Here is a 14675-nt window from a genome sequence, read left to right on the forward strand (position 1 = left end):
GTCATCAGAGACCTTTCTTGAACATAAATATCAAATTCAATTTCAAATCTACATTTGTAATATAATCCGGTAAAGAATTTTGTATGAATTACATGTTTATTCGGATTCAATGAAACCAGCTGCATAATATGTTAAAAAAAACTGGTGATCCAAAGAATGTAAAATGGTCCTCATAGATAGATCTTGAGGCCTACACAGCTAAAAATATGTTGTGAATTCCAGTTTATTTTCATACACATATTTGGAGTATCAAAATAAACTGAAATGTCAACGACAAATCGCTTGTTTTTCAATCGAATTACCCGATCATGTAACATTCAAGCATGTTTAGTTGAAAATTAATCGTGATGCTGTAACAATAGAATAATTTGATTTACTTTTACCATACTCTTCTGTTTACGCTACATTGAAATTTAATTATTTTTTTCTGTGTACGCGATCAGCGATTGCATAATATTTTTATGTTCCCATAGGTTTCAAAATGGTTCCTTAAAGGAACTTCCTTTAAGTTCACAGGCTTTTTCAAGACTTCATAATCTTCAAAGAGTTTTCAATAAGTTTAAGAGATTGAAAAATGGATCCTGCCGGCTTGCAGAGTTTTTCAGGGATTCAGACCATTCCTAAGGAATTTTGGGTAATAATCTGGGGTTTTCCAGCAGTTCTCAGAGACACTCTGCATGTGCTTCACAATTCTTTTCATGAAAACCAATGAAATTTTTTGCTATGAGCTTCATAGGAGTATTCAAATCTATCAGACAGTGAGATATCTTGATTTGGAGATATCGTCACGTACAGAGAGATATAGTATGTATTTAGATTGAGAGGACCGAAGAAAGTCAGAAAGACAGAGAGCGAGAAACAATATCACACCTCCCACACAGGGGTAGATTGCTGTTTTCGACGGTCAAAACCTCATAGTGCTCTGGATAAGTATTCCAGAGGTTTGGTGTCTTTGACAAAGTATTTTTGAATAATTTGTACTATATCACGACTCCTTTGTATTTGATCTAGATAAGATAAATTTGATCTAGATGAGTTTTATCTTTAGTAGGAGCGTCCTAGCACAAAACTTTCTTCTGCAAAGTTGTTCATCGAGGCTTTTTAAACATTTTTTCTGAACACCCTTATTCTCTACCATTGCCGTGCATGGTGCTGTACGTATATCTGGGGAAAGTGTACTAGTTATGGCACTAGTGGTTCTCCATTTAGCCATTCGTGTTTTCTCGAAAGTTTTCACATTTTGAATGTTTTAGCATTATGATTCATTTGATATCAAACTACTAAAACACACAGAATGATTATAAATGTGAAAATAATCAAATTATCACGTATGGCGTAATAGGGAACCAATATTTCTATAACTGGTACACTTACCCTATCTATCTTTATTAACAAGATTTGTTTTTCGTTAAAAAAATGTCAAAAAATATTTTCTAGTCAAGTTTTCAAAGCTTAGCAATAACCAAGAAAATTTACATAATATATTGGCAAAATTTTCAGATTTAATTATAATTTTAGTAAAAACTGTCCATAATTAGTGTTTTACAAAATCCTGGAGAACTCATGATGCAGCAGCTTATTTTCGGTCTACGACTAGCCAAGAACATTGGTTTAATTGTCGCGAAGAAAGGAAGATGGGAGGTGGTTTTTTTTGTGGTTTGAAGTTTTGATGAAAATATTTCAATATGCATACTTATTATTGATAAGATTTTTATTATTATTAAAATGTACTAAAAAAAACATATTGAATGTTGACAAAGTGTTTTCAAGCCGTCATCATCTAATTATTTTATAAACTGTAAACGAAATTCATAATCATCACTAAATTAATGTTTTTGTTTAAAAAAGTCTTATTGAACGATACAAATAATCAAAACACATCTAAATTTTTAGAAGTTCATATTTTTTCAAAATCTTTTTATTTTCTGGATTTGAAAGCAGATTAAATGATAAATCTCCCATTTTAAATCACAAATTGATATAGGGTGCAGAGCTACTTCCATGATTCATTTTGACAAGGGGGAGTTTTATCGGTCAAATTGTCTGAAACTTTGCAATAAGAAGCTATTTGATACGACACACATTATGGCCAAATATCAGCTCAGTAGCTTTCAAAAAACCCTACTGCCGAAGTGAATTAAAGAAACCAAGAATAGGATCCGGCTTTCTATATAACTTCTGTTTTGTTTTTTTATTGTTCTAGCAAGCTTTTCTTTCTTCGCGACAATGAAACTAAAGTTCTTGTCTAGCCGTAGACTATAAAAATCTAGCTGCCGCATCATCAGTTATGCAGGATTTAATAAAACACTATTTACTTCTGATTTTACTAAAAATACATAAATATAAAAATATAAAACTGAAAATTTTGCTAATAAATGATGTAGATCTACTTTGTTATTGTTAGGCTTTAAGAACTTGATGACAAAATATCCTCGAAAAAAAAAATGACAAAAATGCATCAAGGAACAACTTTGCAGAAGATAATTTAGTGCCATGACGTTCATATCAAAAGATAAACCGATTTAGATCAGTTTTAACTTATCTAGATAAAAAAAAACAAAGATTCAACATGTAGAACGAATTATTCCTTAACTCTTTGCCCAAAAATACAAATCTCTATAATGCATATCCAGAGTACTAGAGTTTTCGGCCGTCGAAAAAATCGATCCAAGCCAGAGTACATACCTCGTGAATCTATGTTTCAACTATGTTTCTGCAATAATATAACCTGTGCAAAACTTAAAATTATCTAACGATAAAAAAAAAACTTTTGTAAAATGAGCATGTTGATTAAAGCAGCTTACAGCTGCTCAATCTAGGGTGGATGATCAATTGGTGTGCTCTTTTCAGGCTTTAATTTAAAATATGTAATATATTATGATACGTATTTTTATCACAACGGTGCGCAAAAATTGAATTGAGTTAACAAAATATGAACAGTTCTCACTGTAAGTGTCGACATAGACTCTTGTACATTAACATTTAGACCGAGAGGTATGGGTCCTGATTCTTATCATTTTAAAAAATAACCTCTGAATGGTTTGACGCTAAGAGTGTCGTCTTACCGTATGTTCACGTTGTCTTTAGAGTACTGACAGGTATTTTTTGAGCTGAGGTTGGGCGGCATCCATAAATTACGTAACGCTCTATGAAGAGTGGGGAGTAGTCTCAAGCGTTACGGCTTATACAAAAAAATTGAACCTTTTTATACGAAAAGCGTTACGGAAGGGGGGAACAAAAATTTCCAATTTTAGCTTTACGCAATCAATGTACCGCTACCTTATATGAATCGCATCACTTACCAAGGTGAATCCTGATTATGCAGCTATGATCCCTTCCCACTAACAAAACTCCTTCCTATGACAATCATGGAGATGCAGAGGTGATCTCGGTCTGTAGTAACAATGAATGTCACACTAACCGTGAGGACGTGGCCGATGCCATTATTGACTTTTTAATGATTAGAGTTCTCGAAAGTGTACATTGAAGATGAAAAGTTATTCCCTTTAGCTTGGTTCCTTGCGTAACTTCGATTATTCTGGTCAATCACGGGGCAGCAACTACGAATTGTACGGTCATCAATGCTTATGGTTACAACGCCTCGAAAACTAAAAAAAAAACATAAAACATTTCGAGGAAACCATGCTAACCTCTGTATACTATTTTGGCAATCTTAAAAATCTTCTTGGATTCTCCTTGAAACTAATGAGAAACTGTGGAAACCCCTTAAAACGACCTTGGAGCCCCTTGGAAACCACTTGCGAATTCCTTCGAATCTCTAGGAACCTTTTGGGTACCTCTTAGATAGCCCGCTCCGGTAGTGAATTCCATGGCGAAGGCAAATCTTTCGAACATATTTATCTCTGCACTTGCCAGAATACCACCAAAGTACGTCCAGTAACCCTCGGTGGAGAACATCTTTTTCTGCTACAGTGAATTATCCCGCTGATGTAACATCAACTGTCGCTCTTCCCTGTCGGCTTCCGATACAAACTTTCAATACAGAGTGATGCTGTTAACCATCTACTTGTTCCTGGTGTAAACATTACTTTAAGCCTTGATAATCATAGACTTCATTGATCCTTCTCCTCCTAACTTCCGACAACTTTGTCGTGCAAAGCTGCAGTTCATCTTGAGAAGCGCTGCTTCCCGACTTCGGTGCGTAGTCTGCATCCCTCTTTTTTCCTGTTAACTCGGTGTGCAGCTACTGTTTCGTATCTTTCGCAAACATGGTCGTGGTTGACCTCCGAGAACATCTTGGGAAAGTGTAGATACCTCTTGAAAACATGGAGGAGTATCTAAGGGTAAACAACTCTGAAAACACTACGAATTTTGAAAAATTTTCTCGAAACTTTTAGAACTTTTTAAATATTTTGAGAAATTTTGGAAACATCTTGAAAAGTGAAAAATTATACAAATTCTTGACCTCCGTGAACACCTTGGGACCACTTGAGAAGTCCGTGGGAATCTATAGAAAACTCTTCAAAACATCTGAAACACCTAAACCATACTAACCGGTGTTCAGTAATTAAAGTAAAAAGCGTATTTTTTTTTCTTTCCAAGAGAGTTGCTCTTTGGACTCCCTAATAATTGGTAGAATGTTTCTTTTCGCTCGGGAGCTGTCAGTTCAATCGAATATGGCGTCGAAACACTCCGCGAGTGTGTTGTACGGTTTTACGAAACGTCGTACGTGCCGTCCCATTGAGCATATTTTCGGCACCCTTGATACAAAAAAAAAGTGGTGGGCCAAGGATACGAAGCAGTTGACCACGAGGATTCGGAATTGTACCCGGAAGATGGACGTCAGTGCCATCCAGTGTTCTTGTGAGAGCATCACGAATAAGTTGCGTCATGAGCCTCTGTACGTGTCATAAATTATTTTGTTCTCATGACTTTTACTGTGCGCCGTGTTTTGGTGCTGTCTCGCTCCCTCTCACGGGCGACTTGAAAACAGGGCGCACAGTAAAAGTCAAACGTTTTATAGCATGCATAGGCTCATACGGCTAATCAGGGTCATTCTCCAATATTCATTGACGTTTTATTGAAGAATAAACATTAAATTTACGACGAATTCGTTCTGAATTCGAAAAAGTTCTCATTTTTTATTGAACACCCGTTAAAACTCTGAAAACACTACAAACTTCTGAGAATCCTGAAAAAAAATTCACGCAACTTTTAGGACTTTTAAAACATTTTTAAAAAAAATTTACAAACATCTTGTAAAGTGAAAATATTTACAAATCAATGACTTCCATGAACGCCTTGGGAACCTATGAAGCCCGTCGGAATCGCTAGAAAACTCTTGAAACATCTAGAAAACCTAAGAAGTATTGTAATCTATATAAAAACTCTGAAAACACTACAAAACTCTTAAAAAAACCCTGAAGAATTCTAACGAATCTTTTAAAAATCTTAAAACATTTTGTGAGCTATAAGAAACATTTTGAAAAGTGAAAGTCACAAGATTCTCTGACAACTTATGGAAACCGCTTGGGAATACCTTCCAAAAACTCCTTGCAAATTTATAGAAAACCTCTAACAACTCTTTAGTTATACCCCGGAAAATTATAAAGCACTTGACAACCTCTCATACCGCCATGGAAACTCCATTATAATTCTAATAACCTTTTTACATACCAAAGTAAAGCGCTTGGAAACCTCTACAAAAAATCATTGGAATCTCAAAAGCCCGCGTAGGGACTGATTCCTTTTTGACTGTCCCTGATAAACATTTGGGATCAGACGTAGTGCTATGAAAACATGAATGTCTAAAAAGAAACTAAAATGTCATGGAATAGACTCAAAATTAGACTTATGTGCCACAAAATGTACCTTTAGGTCATTTCATGTCATCTATCATCTAAACAGATAACACTAAATCAACAATTTCACGCCATAAAACTCGGTTCGTGGCCGCATCTCTCACTCCTCGTTTCTGCCCCACGCTCGGATTCCTGTTTCCCGGGAAATGATTTTCTATTTCCCGGGATTCCCGTATTTCCCGGGATTTCCATAGTTCCCGGGTAGTTCTATTAAAAAATGATTGACTATTGACTATCTATTTTCAAACAAATAACCAACGCTCAATTTACTTTCCATAACATTCTTACCAATGACCTCACTAGATAATTAGGGTAAGTGTTCTCTTAGTTGTGGGTGTTCCTATAGTTGCGGTAGTGCCGTTTTCACTGATTTTATTACAAAAGCCACATAACCGACACTGCCAATCGACGTATTGGTTTGCTGATACACGGAATAGTTGAAAAGAGCGTTCAAATTGCTTTAAAACTGATGAAATATCACTAAAATTACTAAAACTGTTCTTGCTTGTACCAATAGTTGCGGTAAAGTGTTCCTATAGTGAAGAATCCCATAAGAAAACCACGGATACCGCAACTAAAGGAACAGTGTACCAATAGTGGAGGTATTATTTTTCATTGACATGCCGTGGATTACTGCGATGAATTTTTTTTTTTCTCATTAGGGTAAGTGTTCCCTTAGTTGTGGGTGTTCCTATAGTTGCGGTAGTTGCGTTTCGCTGCGTTTTCACTGATTTGATTGCATTAGCCACAGAAACGACACTGCCAATCGACGTATTAGCTTGTTGATATACGGAATAGTTGAAAAGAGCGTCCAAATTGCTTGAAAACTGATGAAAAATCACTAAATTTGCTAAAACTGTTCTTGCTTGTACCAATAGTTGCGGTAAAGTGTTCCTATAGTGGAGGATCCCATAAGAAAACAACGGATACCGCAACTATAGGAACACAACTTAAAAATATACCGCAACTAAAGAAACAGTGTACCAATAGTGGAGGTATTATTTTTCACTGACATGCCGTGGATTACTGCGATGAAATCATTTTTCTCATTAAGTCAATGGTCGTTACTTCCCGTTACAACATAAACACGTGCATTAATTGCGCTTCTTGAATTAAGGCGGTTAAATGAAGTTCAATCACGCTTAGTACCTCCACTATTGGTACATCTACCCTAAGTCAATTGAGTGATTCCAAGCAACAGCACCAAAATTTGGTTAATTTTTTTATTCATTTTTTTTCTATTGAGCTGAAACTTTGCACAGTTTTCCAGTTCCATCTAAATCGTCATTTTCCGATATCAAATCTTCAAGTTGAGTCACGACTAACTTTTCAAAAGGGTGTATGTGAAAATGGTTCAAAAATATTCAAAAAGCTGCACAGCAAAAACGGTTCGTTCGATTGTTAGACAACTAAAGATACAAAGTTAGACAACTAAATAAAGATTCCAAAAAAAATACGCACAGTAAAAAAAATTTTTTTGCATTAAAAAACATAATTTTTGACACAAAAACTCAAATATCTCAAAACCCTATCGGAATACAAACGTAATTTTTTGAGGGAAAACGGTCCATTATATTAGCTATCTACCATAAAAATTTGGTGATGGTAAACCAATAAACAAAAAAGTTATGACATTTCAAACATGTCACAATTTTCACATTTAGTAGAAAAAAAAAATTTTTTTTTCGGTATAAATTATTACGGGAACCGCAGTTTGTTGCTAATTTTGTTGTTAAGGGCCTTGCGTGAATTAAACAAGTCGTTTTCATGTATTCATTAGTATTATGTATATTATATGTATAAATTTTATGTATATGTATAAATATTATATGTATATGTATATATGTATAAATTAAAATGAATTAACAGATTACACGAAAATATTTTTTTTTTACCAGGATATTTTTTTTAGAGTGTGATCGATGAGTTTCTAAATGTTATATATAAACTTTAAAAGTTTTGGATTTGGGTATGCGTTATGAGATCATGAAAACATTTTATTAATACTTATTTATTTATTTATTGTTATTCAATTTTTTTACAATATCGAACACTTTTACATCATTATCAGTACAGTTCGAGTATAGTTTTGCTTTAATTTTATTTTCTGACAATGGAATGAAACAGTGAAATTTTTGGGTTCCTTGGATCGTTTTCGCGTTATTATATTGCTCGCTGAGCTCTGATGCCGTTAATTCGTACTCTTCAGTAGTAGTAAAACAAAATGATAATTTTGTTAAATCTTCTTCTTTTCTGCGATTCGCCCAATCAAATAGTTCTTTTGCAGTTTTAATTGGATGCTCACGTTCTTTGGCTAAACTTGCTCTTGTGGCCATGCGCTTTATGGTTCCTCCAATAGCATCACAAGGACCATTGCCATGTGACGTAGCAAAGAAATGCCATTCTGCATCAATTCCGTACTTTGATTTAAATTGACATAGGCTCGAAAAATTCTTACGGTTTTTGTACTGCGATGCTGCTCCATCAGACATGAAATATATCTTTCTGATTTCTTTATCCTTATCAACGCGTAAAAAGTTAATCATTTTGGCAATGAACAAATTTACAGATACTGAGTCGTGTCTTAAATCTTCGGAAATTACAATAAAACTAAAATGTTCAATTTGCGTACTTCCATTGAAATAAATAACGAATGGATGAATTGTAGCTTGTTGTACGTTCCAGTGATGGTACTGCACTTCATCTTGCAATACAAAGCTATAGTTTTCAGAAAAATCACAAATGACTAAAAATTCACCATCTTGTAATGTATTTTTCGTATTTTTTAAAAACCGGGATTGCTCTGTTTTAATAAAGTCGTGAGGAATTAAACTTTCTAATTTCAAGCAAAAAAATGACACAAACTCATCTACAGGTTTTACAATAGTTTCTAGGTCACACCTATCCGTGGTCACCCATTGCTCAAATGATAACTGATCAATATAATTTTCTTCAAACTCAGCGAATAAAGTATTTTCCAATGATGAAGAATCTGGACAATCCGAACAAGATCGTAGATAGCAATTTGATGTTGTATTTTCACACAAAAGACTACCAGTTAACATTTTAATATCCTTTGATAAATTGATTCTTTTCAAACTATGTAAGATTAGATTAATATTTTCGTGTGTTGTGCACACACAAACATTATGTGTTCCTGAATTGGATAGAAGCTTGCATTGCCTTGGACGAAGGCTTGCAAATGAGGAAAAACCTACCTTAATATTTTCGTTAATTTCCTTGAAGCGTGTATACGCTTCTTTCAAAGTAGTCATCATTAATCGTTTTTGGATTGCTTGACGCTTTCCATCTTTTTTTACAGATACATAATCTTTTTGGCCAGGCATAGCTCTACTTACTTCATCGTCTTCAAAATATTGAATTATTTTTTCTTTTGTCTCATCTGTTAATGAAGTACTCGACCTAGCATTTTTGGTTGCAAGACAGTTATTTTTGAATTGTTTTGCCTCTTTTGCTGTATTTCTATTGGTTTTGAACTCATCAATGGCGTCTTGAATAGACCACGAGCTTGGCAACATCGACAAAATCAATAATTTTTCTTTCCTTGTCGTGGCTAGATTCGAGAACCTTTCCTTCATATTCATAATTACCTCATCGTAGTCTGTATTTTCCACATCCTCAGGTCCTAATTTGAAGAGGTTTCTTCGTACAGCTTCGTTGATTTCACGGTATTTTTTCTCGGGATAATTGACGTAACCCATCTTCGTCCATTTAATCGGAGTCACTTTTATTCCAGCTATCCCTTCGTTGAAGCGTTCGATGTTGACCTTCTGGATGCACTCATCTTCTGATTGATTTGTTGAAACAGATGTCGCTGATGGTACCGTGGCAAGACTATCTGCACTTGGTACTTCTGGTAACTCCTCAGTTGTTGTCGGTGCATCTAGTAATTCCTCAGTTGTTGTTGTTTTCGAACTTCCTGCAACCTGATCCACCGATGATGTACAGATTGCCCGTTTGTCAACGTTTAAACGGCAGGACGTACAAACGCGTAAATTTGTATTCAATGTAGACATTGGAGCATAACCAGCCGCTTTCAGTTTATCTATGGTGCTTTCGGTGAGATTTCGTAGCTCTTTCGAACACTTTTTTTCTGCAAACGGCCTGCAACAGTTGAGAAAGCGACTACTCATGTTGCTCGTTAGATTTTAATAAACAAAATCACTTTTAAGTTTTTACTGACTAGTTTGGTGTCGTTTGCTTGACTGAAGAAAAATTTTACAATTAAATCTTTTATAACCATATTGGTAGTATATTTTTAGCTTTTTCGTGAGTATGTTCATGGTATGTACCTATCATGTTTTTTGATGTTGGTGAAGTTACTCGCTTTCTCCCAAATATGATCAACAAAGTCTATTCTCTACCAAGGCGGGTCTATACCCAGGTGTAATCAGATTTTAACTTTGTGGAGAAAACCAGCGCCGAGAAAACCGACCTGCTTTACGTATACTAGATCACCTGGGTATAGACCCGCCTTGTTCTCTACGAGGTAAACTTTTTGCAGGTAAACTAGTCGTATACCTGTATAAAAAACTTTTTTTGTAGCTTTTGTATTCAATATTAGATTTCTTATAGGTTTCTTTTATCAAAAGGTTTCAACACTATTGAGAGAATTTTTCTTCAGTTACGTACAATAAAAAATATGACACTATCAAGACTTTAGATCACAACACTGGATCGCATCTAACTTTCTAATAGATGCTATAATAGTTATGAATAATTAAATAAAATATCATGAAAACAACTTGTTAACCTCATGTGGTAAAACTACAAATGAACTTTAACACTTCACTTTTTGCAAAAAAATTTTAAACATACTCTAATAATCCCTCCCAAAGTTTAATATAAAAAGTGTAGTACTCATGTGGTAACAAAAAATTCAGCAACAAACTGCGGTCCTAAAAAAAATTAACAATGAAAAAAAAAAATTTTTCACTAAGTGTCAAATTTGTGAAATATTTGAAATGTCATAACTTTTTTGTTTATTGGCTTACCATCACCAAATTTTTATGGTAGATAGCTAATATAATGGACCGTTTTCCCTCAAAAAATTACGTTGGTATTCCGATAGGGTTTTGAGATATTTGAGTTTTTGTGACAAAAATGATGTTTTTTAATGCAAAAATAATTGTTTTTTACTGTGTGTATTTTTTTGGAATCTTTATTTAGTTGTCTAACTTTGTTTCTTTAGTTGTCTAACAATCGAACGAACCGTTTTTACTGTGCAGCTTTTTTAATATTTTTGAACCATTTTCACATACACCCTTTTGAAAAGTTAGTCGTGACTCAACTTGAAGATTTGATATCGGAAAATGACGATTTAGATGGAACTGAAAAACTGTCCAAAGTTTCAGATATTTTTGAAATGGTTGATCAGAATCGACTTGCATGCCTCCGTGGAATCCCTCAATGGTCGTTACTTCCCGTTACAACATTAAATTGCGCCTCTTGAATTTAGGCGACCAAATGAAGATCAATCGTGCTTAGTACCTCCACTGTTGGTACATTTACACTAGTTGTTGATAAAATGGATATCTTTTTGACAGCATGTTTTTTTTAGTATAAAATGCTATACAAAATAAAGGATTTTTTTGTGTGATCTTTTCTATGCATTGAGTGGGTTTATAAAGTTTTTATGGATATAGCAGTTACAATTTTCAGCATATTTTTTATTATTCTAGTGCTTGAAAAAATTCATTCAATGTTTTTGAGAAACATGAATGAATTAAGTATAAAAAAGAAAAATATCCATACCGATTTACTGGTATAAAATAAATATTCATAAAATACGAATAATGAAAAAAAAAACAATATAACATCATAAATATAAAGTAAAGATCCGGTTCGTTGTCGATCGGCCGTGTTCAGTTTCCAAGCGCCGATACCATCCTTGGCAGCAGCTTTATTGTTCTTGACCTGATGAATGGCATCCTTAACGTCTTTAAAAGTGAGGCCTGGATGGTTTCCATTGTCGTCCGCAGTATTGCTTGCATTCTCAGTGCCATTCAGGTGTTTGTCGAAGTGCTGCATACACCTTTCAATCAACTCACGCTTGTCCGTCAAGATGCTCCCAATCCTTATCTCTGCACATCTCGGCTCGCGACATGAAGCCATTGCGGGATGGGCTTCTGATAGAACGTACGCGTTTTTTGAGACCAACATCTGTTCCATCTCCCGGAGCTGTTCCTCGAGGGGGCGTTTTTTCTACCAAAAGAGTGAGTCTGCTGCTCCCAACGCATACTGCGTAGCTCTAAATGCATACAATTTCCGTTATCGTAATATTACGTTATTTTTTTTTCTTACTTTTATTTGTTAGGCACTCCGTGCTCGTGGCCACTACTGTGCCGGAATCAGTTGTATCTGTATCTTCCTTACCGATACAGTTCTATTTTTAGCTAATCTATATTTACATCTGCATTCACTCTCTTCTGCTCTTTGGGGCGATCCATTAATTACGTAAGACAATTTTCAGGGCTGTTCAACCCCCCCTCCCCCCATGGTAAGATTTTTTGTATGAAAATTTAAAATAAATTGTATGGCGCGTAAGAAATCCCAAACCCCCCCTCCCCCCATAAACCCTTACATAATTAATGGACAGCCCCTTTAGCTCTCACACAGACCAGGTAGGAGAGTGCTCTGTTGTTAGTCCAATCGATTTCCATAAGCCATAATCCATTGCTCTTGCGGTGGTTCGTTTTGCCGTGTTCCTGAGTCGTTTGAGGCTAGCTGCCTGCGAAGTGGGTCAGTTTGTCTCAGTCACCATCTGATACTGATGGAGGATGGATGTGTTCCCCTAGGCACGGTCCTCCGTACGGCGTCTTCTGGTGGCTGGACGGGTTTTTTGGAGGGGCTGGGAATTGAATCCATGACCTTCCGCTTATGAAGCGAAAGCGTAACCTCAAGGCTACGGACCCCCCTTAATATTACGTTATTTGAAATACGTAAATAACATTAAGTCAGCGCTACGACTATCTACGATTGAGATTGAAGTTCAAAATGACGCTCTCAAACTACAAGTAATTATTTAGAAATCATTGGGCGTTCAAAAACATCCCTTCCAACAAACACTTACATATCACGTGCCATCAAATTTCAATTATAACTTCCAACATGCATCGAAGGCGCTTAAAAGCTTCCAAAATCACGCTTGTAATTTCCCCAAACTTTTTCGGTCATTTGAAACTTGGAAACAACATTAGTCTTCCCTCAATTCAATCAAATGAATTTAGACAGCAAACCGCCCTCCGAGGAGCAATTGCAAACCATGGTGGTAATTGACGGATACGGATTAGCATCTCATTTCCCCTCCGCTCGCACTCTACTCGATGGAAAAGTTGCATCATATCGTCTTGCGACAAAGTTTGACTGCTGCGCCAGCTGCAGTCCCATTTAGCTATAGAATATTTTAATTGGGTTTTGCCAAATGGGAAATCACTTTTCCCAAGCTCCACCAACAGCGGCGGCTTTCCAACTTTTCACATCTCAAATCGAGAGCGAGATGCGAAAGGTAGAGTAAGGTGGGGCAGAGGATCGAACTCGTCGAATAATCAATATTATCAGAAAAAAAACTATATCACTTCAGAAGAAATAAATACCGTAAACTGAACCATCAACAAACAAACAATGAAAAGCCAGAACTTTTCCGAATGACGTACTTCTTCTTGGCACTACGTTCTCACTGGGACAGAGCTGGATTCTCAGCTTAGTGTGCAATGAGCACTTTCACAGTAATTAACTGAGAGTTTTCTTTGCCAAAGTTGCCATTTTCGCATTCGTATATCGTGTGGCAGGTACCACAATACTCTATGTCCAGGGAAGTCAAGGAAATTCCAATAACGAAAAGTTCCTGGACCGACCGGGAATCGAACCCAGACATCTTCATCATGGCTTTGCTGAATTGCGGAATTTAACCACGGAATTTAACCACTCGGCTAAGGAGACCCCCAAAAACAAGTTTGGAGAAAATTACCTAAAAACACTATTGGGAAGCTTGTAAACAGTAAAATCTTTGAGTGTACTCGTCGATTTCCATAAGTTTTGGAACAAAAGTCTCTTAATTGAACAGTATTTGAATCACCATGACATTTGTTTTGAATTGGGTTAGAAAACTGAAAGAGAATCATTTGCCCCACTCTACTCTAACTAGGATTCTTGGGAAAGAAAATCTGCGAATGCGCGTCAAACCTCCTGCAGCGAAAGTCGTCGTTATCGTTCCGGAGTGCGTTGTCGTCGAGAACGAGCGGTCGTAAATTCTCATTAAATATTAGTCCTCGGATGTGCGCGAGCTGATGGGGGACGGGGAACGGCGGGAACTTGCCGAGTGAAAGTTATACATCCCTGGGCGTAGCTAGAGGGGAGATCCCTTTACATAAACCTCATGATATTTTCTCTGAGATTCTTCCAGAAATTCCAAGAGATGCTCCAAAGATTCGTCTAAAAATAATTTCCCTAACTTCTTTAAAAGTTCATTTAAGATTGATGTAGCCAACTACTAGAGATGGTCGGGTCTCGGGTTTTCAAACCCGAAACCCGACCCGAACCCGAACCCGACGGGTTCGGGTCGGGTTCGGGTTTGAAAATTTGAAATTTTTCGGGTTCGGGTTCGGGTCGGGTTTGGAGGCTACAAAACTATCGGGTACGGGTCGGGTTCGGGCTTACAAAAAGTCGGGTTTGAGTCGGGTTTAGGTCGGGTTTGGTGAGAATTGTGAACAGAGTAACAACCTAAAAGCTTCCCTATGCATCAGAAACGATGAATTTACCATCTTTTCAAACTCGGGTTTTATTCGGGTTTTTCTTACAAAAAAATTTCGGGTTTCGGGTCGGGTTCGAGTT

General features: G+C 36.2%; 1 protein-coding gene across 4 annotated transcripts in view; it reads left to right on the plus strand.

Moving 5' to 3' along the window:
- LOC5575615 overlaps positions 1-14675 on the plus strand; it is a 984994-nt gene that overhangs the window by 939762 nt on the left and 30557 nt on the right. The gene's annotated exons all lie outside the window — the stretch shown is intronic.

The sequence above is a fragment of the Aedes aegypti genome, chromosome 3, assembly GCF_002204515.2.
Source record: "Aedes aegypti strain LVP_AGWG chromosome 3, AaegL5.0 Primary Assembly, whole genome shotgun sequence".
Lineage (NCBI taxonomy): Eukaryota > Metazoa > Arthropoda > Insecta > Diptera > Culicidae > Aedes > Aedes aegypti.